Here is a 16,795-nt window from a genome sequence, read left to right on the forward strand (position 1 = left end):
CCACAATGAGTCAACAATGAACTTAGTATTTTAAAAACAGTTACATCCATGTGATGGTAAAGTTCAGCAGCTATCTGGTCCTTGGCAAAAGAAGCACCGAGTACAGGCAAATGCTACCAGTGAAGAAATAAATGAAGAAAAAATATAAATACATTTTTAAACCAAAATATTTAAAGTAGATGTTCTTTTTTTTAATTCTATTTTAGAAAGCTTGATGAGAATGCTTAGTTTTAGAATAAACTGTTGGAAACAAACTGCAATTTGTATTAGTACTCAGCTCGGAAGACTTTATCAAGATGATGTCACAATTTGATATCAATTTCAAAACTGCAAGCAATTTGCCAGAAACAAAAGTAAAACAAACGAACAAAAAACCCTCTAAAACCCTGGTCTGGCATGAAACCAGCTGATAAACCTTTAAACGCAGGAACATGACCATAGCCTACGTATGATGTTTTGCTCTGATAAGCAATACATTTGAGAATCAGCAGAACACTTGAAAAAGTGATGAATATGCAGTCATTGATGAGGATGTGTGCTTAGAGTGTGCTAATGAACAGCAATCCGTTAGTGTAAACATATAATTTCTTAGTCATTACCTGTACACTAACATTTGATTTCATATCTTGTCAACATCGAGTGGAAACTAACACATAGCTGAAAAAAATTTCATTTGGATGACTTCTCAGTAGAAAGAATAGCCTAAGTCTTAAAAGAGCATAAAAGGACACATTAATTTTCACCCTCCAAGAGCTGTTCTGCTGAAGGCTATGGTAGTGGACTGGTTTATTGGTAGGAAAGCTTGAACTGTGTCTGCCTTCCGCATGATGGCTGAACCTTATTTTCTGTGCTGAGCCTCTTTTAACCTCTGCAAGTGCCAATTCGTGTACAGTATCTGTAAAGTAAAAGTGACAGAGGTAAAAAATACTGTCTAAAGCCAGTAGATATTGAAACTGTGAAGATGGATATTTACCCTAAGACCCTTTATTCCTAGGAAATAATCCCAGCAGCAATGAAAGTGAGTAACAGACAGGATTACAAATACTGATATTCAGCTGATAATAGATGTTCATAATAAATACTGTAAACATGATATGAACAACAAAACATGGGGCTAGACCTTACAGTATATTTCACAGGATAAAAAGAACATTAATATCACCAAGCCTCCAGGTTTCTTTCTTTCTGAGGCCAACATGTAGTAAAGCGGAATGGTTTTTAATAAACATTTACTCATCACTGTTTCCTGGGTGGCAGGGTCGTGGTCTTTACTACCTTTACATACAAGTGATTTTTCTTGCAAGTCACTATTACAGATTTGAACAAGGTTAGATATCTTGGGAATGAATGACTGAAACACTTAATGACTCCAAATCATGAAATTTAATTGTCAAAACACAAATTTTGAGATGCTGAATATATAAGAACATCAGCAATACTATTATATATACCACAACCAAAATAACTTTAAAAGGGAATACTTAATTATGTGGTATACAGTCCTGTACAGAGGACTGCATTTGCCTGGTTTTAAACGGGTTTTAAGCTCCCAGAATGCTAACAGTGATCCAAGAAATGCCAAAATTTGCACTGTTGTGTAATGATTGGTACACTGCAAAATAATTTCTTCATAAAATAGAACTTTGTGAACAATACCATTGCAAGGATATTTTAATTTTCAGAGAAATTTACTGGTTTGGTTTTTTGCTTTATTTAATTTCTGATGCTAACCTGGGTTCTCAGTGAATGTTCTTCAAAATCAACCCTCTTTTTCTGGCCTCTGTTGGTAATAATTAGATCCCTAGAGAAGTGATGTCTAGAATTATTTATATTCCCCCAGAAAAAATCAAGGAAAAAAACAGCCTTTGCCTGCTTTCTTTTCTAATTTTTTTGGTATTATTTTATTTTTTAGTCTAATTTTGTTGTGTTGCAAAACCTACCTTTTAGGCTGGAACTTTCATTATTAGTGAATGTCTGTAGTCTTCTCTACTTACAACTCAAGAATGCAAATTTAAAGACCATCATTAAGCATATTCTTTCCAAATTCACCATCATTAATTGCCAAACAGAGGTTTTCCAAATGGAATTAAATGTGCTATTTACTTGTCTATATTTGTAGAATGCCATGGCAAACATTTCTCAAGTTTGATTTATTTTGGGGACAGTTATTAAATACATTACTGCAACAATATCAGATGAAGAATCAGTAATAAAGAGTTAAAATCAAAGTTAATGATGCTCTGTGAAAACTGTTTTCTATGGTCATTGCAGCCATAGAATTAAGTCCTAATATTATATTTCATAGAATCACGTGGCTATGATTTGGAATCAAATATTCTTAATTTGTCATGGATGGTTTATTGAGCAAGGAACTTCAGTCACAATTTGGATCATGGTTGATTTATATTTTTGTAAAGGTTTTATAAATTATTTGGATTAAAGATCCTATATAACTAGAAGGAGGGGATTCCAAAGAAATATGGATAACAATGAGATGTATGCTGTATCAGTTTGTTGAATTCTTCTTCAATGGGACATTTCCCAAGATCTATGAAACACTTGGCTTGCTTGAGGAAAGAAAAAAAAAAAAAGTGACAGAAGGAAAAAGAAAGAAAGAAAAATGGAATTGGAAGTGATTTCTCATGTGAAGTACTAAGAAAAACAGAAAATCCTTGAATTACTAGACCAGTTCAAGGAATATCTAAATATGAATAAAACCAATCTGTATTTTAAGGCTTTATGTAGTGTATTTTTTTTTTAAAACCTTTTTCTAAAGAAAAACTTCTTTACCACAAAAGTTAGATTATCATTTAATAGAGTACATACCAAAATTTTATTAAAAAATAAAAATAATTTGACCTAGCTATAGAGCAAAGTGTCAAAAACTAGCTTATGAACCCTGAGCAAACAGCAATAGGTCTACACACGTGAAGCTATTCTAGAGTAGGTAGGCATTTGTACCGAAAAACCTCATGTTACATAATGACATTTTAACCTTTCCATTGGCAATACTATGAGAAGGAAAAAACCTACTAATTAAACAGGCAGTGTTGACTGCAATACAAAAAGTCATGAACCCATAGATGAACTTAAAAAGTTACAGAAATGGTCAGCAACAGTAGATGTGTAAAAAAAAATTTAACAATGCAGTATATGGAAGGTGATACAAACAGATAATAAAAAATTGCTGTCAAGACTTTTGAAACAATGACTATAGCAAAACATGGATTTTAAGTGCAACTAATTGGTATACAAGGTGCTTAGAAGAAAAGAAAAAAAAAACCTATCATCTCAAACTGTAATGCATAGAAATACAAACACCTTCAAAAGATAATGATCATTTTGAAGACATTTTTTGGACTACATTAAAATGTCATTTTGACATTCTGCTTCAAAAAAAAGATTATGAAATTAGAAGGAAGAAGATAAGACAATTAAATATAACTTAGGGCTCAAACAGAAATACCCATGTGGAAAAAATTGATACAGCAAGCCTTCCTTCCAACACACTTTGTTCCCACCCCACACCCTGACAGCAAAGTGAGGTACTTCAAGACTGACAAAAACATAATGTGAAGTGGAGATCTGGAAGTTAAAGAACACTATGTAAAGAAAAGAAAATGTATCATACATATGGGAGGAAAAACACTAGGTGACATGAAAAAGGAAAACTGAAATCAGAAATCAAAATTACCACGAAATATTGACAAAAAAGAAAAAAAAATTGCATGTACACGACTTCTGATTACAAAGTGAAAGCTGGCAACTCTGCCTGCATATAGTTCCATATCCAGACTCAAAATCCAGTTAAAGTTTCCTGCAAGTTTTCAGTGACACTGTGTCACAAATAATAGCAGCAGTGTAAGATTCCTAATGTCTGTCTCAACCAATAAAGAAAACATCCCAAATAAAGCAGACAGAAATTATGTTGAATGAAAAGCTAATTATTTATAGTACTTAGTAATGGATGGTCAAAAAAAGGAACTACTGATAAATTTTGGTAAATTCCAGTAATGGCCTGACCTTAAAAACCTGAGAAACTTTTCTTTTTATAGATTAGCTATTTTTCTATCTTCATTCAAAAGCAATTTTAATTATTTTAAAATCTTAAATTAAAGATGAAATAAATCCTGGCATTAGTATTTAGGAATTAATAATTTGAGTTGTCCAATATGTTTTATTTAATATATTTCAGTCCTCAGAATAATTCTGTTTTGGTTTGAACAAAATCAATCTTTTTCTGATGAGGTCTCTGAATAAAAAAATTATGAGATATTCTTCCATCTCAAACAGAGTTGAGGGATTTTTACTCATTAGAAGGTCAGATTTTTCAGGAATAATTTCCTAATGGTCCTTCTTTTAAAGGAAGTGTTTTTCCATCATGTGAAATGATGCAGGAAACAGCAGGCATGACATACCTCCTCTGTAATAAATTTAATTCTATTTGAAAACTAAGAGAATGCCACATAAAGTAAAAAATAGTTCAAACATAATTAATTATTTTAATCTATGTCTTGGAAATAAAATAAGATCCTGTGTGAGTTTTAGTATTATTTTAATATATATTTATAGTGAGACATTAGAAAGAGCTAAGCTGGACCTCCACAAGGGAATAATTTATTTGGTTTATAATGTTTAATAAATGATTGATGCTCTTTTTAACAAGATACATAGCAGAAAATGGTACTTTCATTTTTAAATGCATGATTTATATAAAACATTTATTTTGTTCACTTCTTTTCAGTACTGCTAACAAATATTTATTGTAGTAGTCTTTTTTTTCAAGCACCTATGTACATGCTGTGGCAAATGGCACAAGTTATAAATCCAGATCTTGTACCTAGTAAACAAATCTTAGGACTTTCTTGTTAAAGAGGAGATTAGAGCAAAGACACTTTTTTAGATTTATGGTGGCATTTTTCAATGTGGTAAGAATTCACGATAAAAGCATGGCAGGTGAAGCCTTAAAATTTCCTCAATAAACACAAACATTTCCAGTAATATGTTAAATGTTAATACAGAAGAGTTAGTCATAGGAAGCATCAGAAAAAAAGGCATTTTAAATGAGCCACATTTTCTGTGAAAAAATAAGAGGAAAGCTGTGGATTTATATAATGAGTAAGAAAAATAAGGAAAATACAAAAAGTAAAAACAAGTGAAGATAAGGTTTGTTGTTAATAAACTATTGATGAGAGCATTGGCTTGACGAATATTTTTTCTACGTTGCATGGAAAAAGCATATGCTATTATTGGCAAGTGGAGATTATAAGGTTTAATCTGCTCTTAGATATCCATGTAAAATACCTTCATGTGAAAAATCACATGAAATAGAAAGAAAAAACAAAACAAAAAAGGACCTCTTAAGTTGCAAAAAGCTGCTTACAAATTAAAAAAAGTAAAAAGAAAAAAAAAAGAATTCTCCATCTTGCAATATACATAAACAGAAGTGCATGTCTATGTCAAAACCCACTGAATTGAAATTTGATCCCAACACATTCAATGACTTCAGTCTAAGATGGCTGACTCAGCATTCAGTCACATAAACCAAGCTATTGCTGCTCTTTCTTTTATCTCTTGAACTAGAATGTCACTCCAGAGCCTGTGATTCACTCCATGAACAAATTCTGTGAACCCTCAATAAAAACAAGCAAAATATTAAAAAAAAAGGTAAAGATGCAAAAAGAACCCACTTTTAGTACTTTAAGGAATGATCCTTATGCACAAGAATATGAAACTAATACTGAAACACTACTTTAGCCATGTACCTATCCAGTTATTATCACTTTCACAGTCATTTCTTAAAGGTTATCTGAGGCCTGAGAACATCAAACTGTAATGTCAAAGAATGATAACTAGCAAGTTGGCATTCTTCTTCCCCATTTTAAACCTGATCTCTTCACTTTGTTGGCCTGCAGCAAATTAATGGGGGAGTACTACCTTGTGACATCTCAGAATTTATCTTTTTATGTTGTTACCACTATATTTTTGGCACTTTTTTTGTGTTTAGATTAATGTTTAAGCTGTTTTATTCTTTATTTTCTTACTCACTCTTGAAAACCTTAACCTACTCATTGGTGAACATTAGTTGTTTATAGCGTCCTATAGACATTGCCTGTGAAACTCTGCAGGAAACTGAGTATATCTATGGCTTACATGGGATCTAATAAGAACTCTTTGCAAATGTACAAACTATTATCCAAATATTCCACACTACTGTGCAAATATTAATAAATGAAGCTTTGTGACATTCAAATGTCATACAGACGGTTGGTGGTACAGAAATGTTCAAGCAAATGAGTAATCTCAGATTGTGATCCTGCATAGTTCTAATTATAAAACATTCTTTTTATCTTCTGTAACATTTTATGATATAATAGTATTTGGAAAATGACTGTATTAAGAGCATGACATTTACTGAAGTGAATAAGCTTTTCATATGTGAAGTAATTTCACTGCAGGTTATTGTGCAAAACAGAAACTTCAGAAGCAGAGATCAGTTAACTTCTTTGATACACTACCAATCTAAAGTTATTTTATTAATTTATGATCTTTCCACATTGGTATCCTTATTCAAATGAGAAATAAAATATGCAACTTCTTTCTACAATCTCATGTTTTGTCCTCTTTATGTTACGGTCTCATGTGGCTTTCAGTTCTTGAGCACCATTTTGCTTTGCCTGTGTTACAAATGGTTTGTCAGGTTATGTTTATTCTTATGTCAGTCCTATTGGTTCATCCCCCCCCTCCCCCAACAGGACAGGGGGAGAAAATAAGATGAAAAAGCTCATGAGTCAAGATAAAGACATGGAGATCACTTACCAATTACTATCGTGGGCAAAACAACACAACCTGTGGAAAATTAATCTAGTTTATTACCAATTAAAAATAGAAATAGGCAAAATAGAAACAGGCAAAAACTAAATCACCTTCCTCCCACACCCCCTTTCCCAGGCTCAACTTCACTCCTTCGCTCCCAGCTCTTCTACCTCCTCCCCCCCGAGGGGTGCAGGGGTGACGGAGAATGGGGGTTTGCAATCAGTCCATAACAGCTCCTCTCTGCTGCTCCTTCCTCGTCATGCTTTTCCCTTGCTCAAGTGTTGGTCCTTTCCATGGGCTGCAGTCTTACTGGATAAACCTGCTCCAGTGTGGGCTCTTCGCAGGCTGCAGTTTCTTTCTAACTATATACAGTTTAATTTGTGTCTTCTGAAATACATATAGCATAGAAATTACTTACACCAATTACTAGAGTTGCAGTTGGACTAGATGATCATTGTAGGTACCTTCCAATTGAACTCTTCTATTCTATTCTACAGGTATTGCACTGATGTGCTATTGTTTCTTAATTTTTTTACAGTCAATTTCTGGGATGCTTACTCACAATAAATAACATTTTGGTGCATAGTATATGAAGAAACTGAATAGAGTTGCATGAAATCTTACAGAAAACAAGAGCATATTAGTCTCCCTTGAAAAACATGGCCAGCCCTCCTAAGTTGTTTCTAATGGTTTCAATAAAGTTCATTTTTATTCAGATTCTTTTTCTCTTTTGATAATTTTCACTTCTAATTTCCCATGAAAGTGGGAATCTAACCTATCTGAAGGACCAATATAGCTATATAATATTACAGACTGCCTTTTCTGTGTTGATTACAAATGTAATCAGGTCATAATAACTGATTCCTACTTAGCCTCCTACTCTAACAGTCCTCCCTCATTGGTAGTTTTTTCTGGTTTTGTTAATTAATCATTGATATTCTTATTATATTCGCAGTTTGCATACAGAATATTGCAATAGTCCTAGCTACATATTTGAAAGTTTATTTCTAAATCGTTCATTAAACATATATAAAAAGTTAAGCCTAGTAAAAATGTATATCCATATATTATTTTCATTAAATATTTCACAACTATTTGAATATCAAAACCAAATTAAAAGAAAAATCAAAGCATTACTGTTGTTTTATGCATATTCGTGGAAAAAAGTTCTTATTCCAAAATCATATTAAAATCAGTGGTATTTTAATTTCTCTCAGTGCAAGTTGGACAGCAAATGTTTCTACCATGCTATACTCTATATCATTGTAAGCAATAGTCCTGTAAGTTCAGTACCTAAAGGCCTCACAATCTTAAATATATTTATTTTATTTTGTATTATTTATTTTGAGGGAAAATATGTATTGCTACCTTCCCTTTATAGAATGAACCAGACAGATTAAAATACAGGAGACCAATGATCATGTTGAAGACTGAAGTCAGGATTTCCCTGTTCTGGGACAAGCACCCTACCCACTTGACATTCTTTCATTCAGCAGTTAGTACTTAGAGCAGTTAGGCAAGTTGATTTCATGTAATTGTTTTTTAACTAAAATGTTTATTTAAACCTTTTAAAATTATTTGAAGAGTTTCCCTCTGTAGAGACTCCCTTTTCCTAACATCAGATTTTACTCTCTTAACCCAATTGTCTTTCTTCCATTTTCTTGGTCCTTTCTATGTGTCATTTTATTCTTGGCTCCAGCTGCTGGCAATTGGTAGATATCTTATCCATCGTGGCCTATTTGTGCCATGGAAAGATCCTCCCCATAGTCTTCCACTTAAAAAAAAAAAAAAACAAATCAAATCAACAACCAAAAAACAACAACCAAAAAACACACACAAAAATTCCTGATAGAAAATTAGAGTTCTAACAAAACATTCATAACAGGTACTAGATTTCTACTACTAGGTTAATTAAATCATAACAAGAGGGAAAATATCACTGTCCTGTTTGGTCAAGCAATATTAAAACCAGGAGACACTGAAAGAATAAATAGGCAAAGTGACTGAACTACTGTATCACATAGAAAGATAAAAATCCGTGCTAGTCCTGTTCTGTTCTTAGTTCTGTTCTGTTCCTCTGTTCTTCAATCAAGCCGTGGCTCACATCAAACAAATTCAATTAATGAAATTTAACTAGTAATAAAACTGACAATTATGCAATGTTTCATTTGAATCAATTGATCAGGAAATAACAAATTATCACAACTGGAATATTTGTACTTTCAAATAACATCAAATCAATCGTTCCTCATAAAACTCTAGCAGATTTTGCAAAGCATAGATAAGCTTGAAATGAGGAATACCATTGTTGCTCTGTACGTTAGAACAGTTTTAAGGGGAACTGATTTCTCATTCTTCATCGGTATGTCAAACATACCTTTTTTTGTTTTTTTTTCCCCCAAATGCCAGGTCTGCTCAGAATTTCTAAACACATGTCTTTCCTTAGAGTTTGTGGACTTTGAAATTATGTTTACTAGATACTGTCTATGGAGCTTTTAAGAAACAAGTTATCAGATGGACTATTTAGTCACTGTTGCCTAGGCTCACTTTAAATTGGGAGTTCAAGAAAGAAAAGGTCAATGAGTTGAGTCATGCAGTAAACTACACTACAAATCGATTATTGAATTGCTTCAGAAAATGATGATCTCAGTTCTTTCAGATGGAACTGTATAGAAAAACGGATTGGATTGCGTTTACAAGAGATATGATTGACTTTTTGATATACTATATACAGTGTAATGTTCTTATCTCTATAGAATAGTTGCAAACTGCATCATAGTTGAAACAGTGTAAGTTTAAAAATACTACTAATGGAGTATATTGTAGATATACTTAAAAAGTCTTAAATATTTCAAATCTAAGAGGTTGTAGAAAATATTTGTCCTGGTTTCAGCTGGGATGGAGTTAATTTTCTTCCTAGTAGCTAATATAGTGCTGTGTTTTGGATTTAGGATGAGAATAATATTGATAACACACTGATGTTTTAGTTGTTGATAAGTAATGTTTACACTAGTCAAGGACTTTTCAGCTCCCCATGCTTTGCCAGGTGCACAAGAAACTGGGAGGGGCACAACCAGGATAGTTGATCCAAACTGGCCAAAGGGCTATTCCATACCATATGATGTCATGCTCAGTATATAAACTGGGGGGAATTGGCTGGGGGATAGCAATCACTGCTCAGGGACTGGCTGGGCATGGGTTGGCAGGAGGTGAGCCATTGCATCACTTGTTTTTTTTTCCTGGGTTTTGTTGCTAATCTCGCTCTCTTGTTGTTTTCCTTTTCATTACAACTATTATTATTTTTTTTATTGTTATTATTATTGTTATATTTTTTCCCAATTATTAAATTGTTCTTATCTCAACCCACAAGTTTTCTTACTTTTGCTCTTCTGATTCTCTCCCCCATCCCACCAGGGAGGGAAGGGTGAGAGAAGCGGCTGTGTGGTGCTTAGTTGCTGACTGTAGCTAAACCACAACACAGAAAATTATATGTGACATGTGGCAAAGGCTGGAGTGAGAACATTCTGGAATAATGAAAGGAGGGAGTAGTCAATTTTCCTGTCAAACAATGACTAACCAATTTACTGGAATCATTAAGATTTATGATTGCAGAAAGATCAGTTTACTTGTCACCTAAATTCAGTGTTAGTTCCACTACTTGAAAAATAGCATAGATGCTCAGCACTGCCACTGTAGGAGTGCCACAGGAGCCATGATCCAGCTAAAACTGGAAATCAGAAGTTGTTTTTGCAAAAGGAGATATCCCAAGATGAGTACCTATTCCTCTTATATCCCTTAGGACAATCTCTGTTTTCTTCCCGGGTTAACAAACACTCTGAGGCATGGAAACCTGCCTGAGGTTGCAGGATATTAACAATTGCAATTATTTCTAACACTAACACAAATATTCAAATATTGATGCAAATTTGCCTTTAATATTACTCGGCAATATGTCGCATGACCGAAAACCGAAAACAGTGTCAAAAGCTTTCTTTTCAGTCCAGTCCAGTCTGTTTTGATGATGGCTATCACAAAGGCTCTAAACATAGTTGTCTCAGGGTTGGCTGCTGGCTATAACACAAATTTCTTACCACAAAGATCATTCCCAGCAGTGACCCCTAGGTAACCTGCATGCAGATGTTAACTGCTAGGCAATCAAATGCTAATGCAGAATCAGAGAGAAGTAAGAATTGAATACAAAGCAACCTTTCCATGTCCACCAGGGTAACCTGCTTATCTCGAGGCATAATGCATTCTATGTTGTGTCTATTTCTTTTGTGAAAAACAAAATGTAAGAGGAAAGGAGTTACTGATGGTATTGCTTAATGTACAAGTACTGCGACAGTGCTGGGTTGCCCAGCAACAGCAAGTAGCACAATTTAGAATGAAGAAGGTCCAGCTAAATGAAAAGATATGGGAAGACACAGGCATATTGAAATGAGCAAGAGAAGGCTACATTCTCAGTGAACTTTGATTCAAAACAAAGCAGAGCAACCCAAACAACTGCCTCTTGCCCTTACCTCATAAGACATAATCAGATATGTGCTTCTCATGAGGAGATTGATTAAAGGGCAACTACACAGAGGCTTCAAGTTACACTGCCAGGTTGGAGCTCATGTTCCTATGTAATCAATCTTCAGGAAAATGTTAGTGCTCAGAGATATATCTCAATTATGACAATGCTTCTCCTAATAGCAACTGCAGCACAAGAAGGAACGCCAGATGCAAAACCAAGTGAAAAAAGATAGTAAGGAATGGACAGGTTAAGAAATAGGACCTGCTGCCAGTAAAACATTTTCATCTTATATCTCTAGAAAAAACATTTATTTTGAAGTGTCAGGAAGCAACATTTTAGAACAGCAAACAAATAACGCAAGGCGGGAAAAAGAGCAGATGCTCCAGTACTAGCTGCAAGCAAAGCAGAGTTGGAATCAACTTGTGCAGAGGAAAAATGAATAACAAAAAACCAGTAGCAGTGGTAAGAGCTGTTATTACAACTGATTAGTGTCTCCTTATCTCCCTCCCAAGTGACCTTTCTATCTGGTAAAAATTCTGTCTATTTATACTTCTAAACCTTTAACAAAGACATGTTTTCCTGCTATATTCATGCAAGTGCTATGGAAATTATTCTTCAAGGACATTTAGGAATTTCATCTGAAATAGAATTTAAATTGGTTTTTGGTGATCTGAGTTAGCCTCCTGGCAATGCATATGGTGTAATTTCTGATGGGAAATCTCTATTTTGGAGGTGACAAAACTGGTCTATCGAGAGCTAGATATCATGAATTTAAGGCAGGCCAGAACCAATCCCCAAGCCCCAACCCCAAGATAGTTTAGCCAATTTAAATTATTTACAGGTTCCTGTAAATGGAAGCTATACATTTGCTTAGTTTATCTTAGAAGAAGCAAGTTGAGTAGTACTACTCCTGTGCTTAAGTATTTTGCTACATAGGGGATATTATGATAAATACACCTAAGTCTGAATGGCCTATGGACAAAATAATAACATTTCTTTCCAGCTACACAATGTGTCAGATTTCAGAATGTAGTAAGATTTTCTCAGAAATTAAGTCTTAGGTCAGTACTCAGGTAGAAGATGCTTTTATTAAGAGTTTTGTTTCATGTAGAAAGTGTGTTTGTGAGTCTATGTGTGTGTGTGTATGTAGAAGTGTCTGTGTTTGTATGTATGTATAAATATACATACGCAAATACTATACAAGTGTCTCGTCCCACTCGGTGGGTTGCGAGATGAGCGAATCTTTTCGATTCCCCGACTGTTTGTGTACCGACAAAAGCCGATCTCTGCTCGGCAGAGCCGCGTGGTCGGCAGAGTCACGACAATGACCCAGAGGAACAGTCTGGCCAGCAACTTTATTAACTGGCGAATTCCACAGACGGAAAAACTTCACGACCTGACGAGTTTAACGAACGAACAAAGGCGATTTGGCAATGGAGCTATTTTGCGGGCTTCCCGATCCCAAACTTGCATATATATATTGGAAAAGCAGAGGAAAAGAGAAGAGAAGCAAGAAAAGGAAAGGAGAGAGGAGAAAAGAGAAAGAAAAAGTATCACCACCCTTGGATCCCGCGATGACGATGACACACGTGGCAATCCTCCAGTGGTGGGCGTGCGCGCGCTTCCCGGGGGGGAGGTGGGGGTGGTGCAAGCCTTTTATTGGCTAATCCCCGCCTCCAGGTACGCCCCTTCAGGGCTTACATGGTTCTTGTTCTAGAAAGTTCTCAATCTTCTGCGCAGGCGCTGGGGGAGGGGGGTGGTTGTGAGGGGTCTCTGGGGTGGTTGCAAGCCCGTTTCTCAGATGACCGCTGTCCATACATGGTCAGGTTTGGCAGAACCTGGAACCGCGCATCCTCCGACGCGCTCTCCACATCCCGCTCTTGCTCTCCCCCACCCCATGCTCGCAGACCTGCTGTCGCCATGCAAATAGCGCCTCAAATCGCCACAATGTTTGAGACATTAACTCTTTCAGTCTCTCACAACAAGCATATGGAATGTATAAAGGATTACCTCATGTTCTACATTTTCCTTATTTCAGCTTCAGCTACTGCAAGCTGGTAAGGGCAAGGATTGTGGGCCAATGCTTTTATGGCGGAGGTAATTGCAAGCAGCAGCATTTAACGTTGCAACTCCACTGTACCTGCATTGCATTAAACTCTGTGTATAATGATTTCCCATCTACAACAATGGCAACATGAAGAACTATTCCTCCAGTCATAAATAGCCTTATGAAAGAAAAAGATATAATATTTGCTTGTGTTTTATATCCTGTTATCCTCTTGAGCTCATTAAAGGCACTTGCTGACAATTCAGCTTCCAGACATTTGGTCAATATAAAAACATTTTCCCTTTCCATCATTTAAAAATGTTTTTCAGTGTTAAATCCAGACGAAGCAATTTCCACAGATATATCTTAATGCCCCAAATGGATATTTCTTTTTGCTCCATACCACTATTTCCGTTATTATTAGTAGCATTAGTATTACTATTAGTATGTATTAGCATTAGCATTAGCATTAACATTAACATTAGTATTACGCTGAAGCAAATTATCAAGCATTGCTATGGTGGGGCAGGCCATGACAAATTTTCATCCAGATCCCAAAGGGTCTTTTTACTGAGGTTAGACTATAGTTTGGCATATGGTTACTTTTCCTGCTACCAAATATTCCATCCTTTTTCAGCAAGGTAATATTGGAGTGCAGGTGGACAAGAAAAATCCCATTTATTGAGATGGGTTTTGTTGCTTTGAAAGCAGATAATGTGATCGTGGTTGTATTGCATTTTATTGTCTGTATAAAACTTACTCAAACCTACAGATAAAATGCACAAAATATAATAAACTTGCTTCAATGTTCCAACTTGTTCTAGTGTTCAGTGTCTTCTTTTTTAATCTTTGTTAGAGATATGGGAAAAGAAAATAACAAAATCTGTATGCTAGGCATAGGTGACAGTTCCCTTCAAATATATTAAACTCTGAATAAAGACTAATGGAGATAGCAAGCCTTGTTAATGAACAAATACATTTTTTATATTTTATTGTTTAGAATTACAAGGAATTTAAAATATAAATTACAAGGAATTTATATTTTATTGTTTAGAATTACAAGGAATTGCACCAACCATTGGTGCAAATGGTTGTAAATAACCAACTATAGTTGTGCTTTCAGTTTAATGAGCACTTTAAAAAGTTGAAGAAAACCTAGCCATCTAAGTTCTGGACTTGGTTAAGAAATGCCAACAGAAGATAACATGTTTTAAAATACACCTTTGCGGGTTTCCCTTTCTATAACCTCTTTGCTGGAGAGTTTTTGCTGAATAATGGGACATAGCTAATAGATAAAATGTAAATATAACAAAATTCACCTCTTTAAAGAGGCAGAGCCCAAGTATCCAAGTTATAGCAACTAAGAAAGAAATTGAAAATGATTTCTGGAGTAATTTCTATTTCTGAGGTGGGGTCATCAATATTAAATGTGATATATTTAGTCAACCTCAAAAATTGTGAAGGTAGAAAGCTCCCCCAGTCCTCATGGCCCTTAAATGCTATGTATTCAAGAGATCCCACACAGTGGTTTTCAGTATACCAAAATTACTTAAGTTGAAGAAAAGATCTCAATGGGTGTGAGTGAAACCAATTGTTTCTTAGCAATTTTATGACACACTAAAAATTGATCATAGTGTGACTAGTTGTATCAGTCACGATTTGGGCTCCCTGTCCAAGAGGAAATGTTCATATTACTGATGGCTATAGAAATTCGTAGAGATATAAATTATTTCAACATTATAGAACAAGGAAAAAAAAGATAATCTAATATTTCCAATAATAAATACATACATTCTCATAACAAAGGAATCATCTTAAATATTCTGCATTACTGGTTTCAGAGTATGACATTTCAAAAGGTTGACAAGGCAGGCGTGCTCAGAAAAGTAGAGAATATAATTGTAAGTGTGATCACATCTTTTAGCAGAGACATTTAAATATAAAATGCAGAGTGCAAATTCTGTACAGTGCAGACATTTTACAGAATACCCTGACAAGTGCAAAATCTTCCCAAAAAGATAAAAAGTCTCTAGGGGCTTCAGCCAGCTGCTTAGTTATGGAGCCACAGAAATGAGTGTATAATTTAGATTGCATGGTAAGTAATACTTTTATTATTAATATGACTCTCACTCACTCTTACTCTTTCAATTGAAAAAGAAAACACATTTCAACATGGTATATTCTTTATCCAGAAGACATTTATCTAGAAGAGGAAGAACTTAATTAGACATTACCTATTTGAAAATTTGAAAAGTGAAAAGGTCTTTGGAATTGGGAGAAATCCTTTAACAGAAACTATATATGGAAAGCTTAGTCTGGAAACTACAAATTAGTTTAAGTTGTAAGCCTGCTCAAAAGTTACGGTATAGGACAGTATTTACCATGGAGTGCATCCATTTCCATCCTGGGATGGAAAAGATCTCTGTTTAGATTGCTAGTAGATAGCATATGCAATTAAATCTTCAATATGCTTACTACTTCCTGGCTCAAATTACATACCCTGATGAAAAATAGTTAAATCTTCACCTCCTTCAAATACCCACTCTGGGTTTCAGAAACCTCTTACCAAGTGTTTATAAAGAAACACAATTTACTATTTTCAAATGATATATAAAAGAAAATTTTCACCCATGGGAAGCTGATAAACTGCTCACCTAACCTGTTTACAATTTACTACACTTCAAATGCAGTTAGTCAGCATAGGTCATATGTTTTTGTTGTTGTTGTTTTGACTGAATTTCCTAGAAAAAAATCATGATGGCAAGCAGCAAATAATGAATTCTGTTGTTCAAGCAGACATTACCTTGTATGAAAATTCATGAGCAAAAGACCCAAGCAGCTTAGCTAATATGTGTGGCTCAGGCCTTCTGAGGATAACATTCCTTAAATATTTGTGTAGGCAAGGATTTCAGTGATTGGTGGCAGTTAATGATTAAGGAGGCCACATATTAAAAATAAGCATTAATCTAACATTTTCATGTATTTTTCCAGTTTTCTGCCACCTTTACTGATAATGAGGAGTTTGGAAAAGAAGGTGTAATTTGGAAATGTGAGTAACTAAATTGGTTAAACCTTTATTCAGCACCAATAGAGTCTGTCCATTTCTACTCCTCATTATTTGCTGCTGTATGACTATGTGCTCTACATCTTTTACATACTGAGCCATTAGTTAAGCAGAAGCTGGTTTGAAAATACATTTCTGACCATTTAGAAGATAATCACATGACATGACCATTTTAGTATTTCATCCCTATTTCTACTGCCAAAAAAGATTCTGGTACTTAGACAGGAAATACATTCAAAGCTTGTGGCAAAACAAAATGTGTTATGAAGCTTAAGATGAGATGCTATGTCTTATGAACTCTTAATAAATAACAGATTCTAGGGAATTATATATATATATATATATGTGGTTT

The sequence above is a fragment of the Mycteria americana genome, chromosome 7 (genome assembly GCF_035582795.1).
Source record: "Mycteria americana isolate JAX WOST 10 ecotype Jacksonville Zoo and Gardens chromosome 7, USCA_MyAme_1.0, whole genome shotgun sequence".
NCBI classification, from domain to species: Eukaryota; Metazoa; Chordata; class Aves; order Ciconiiformes; family Ciconiidae; genus Mycteria; species Mycteria americana.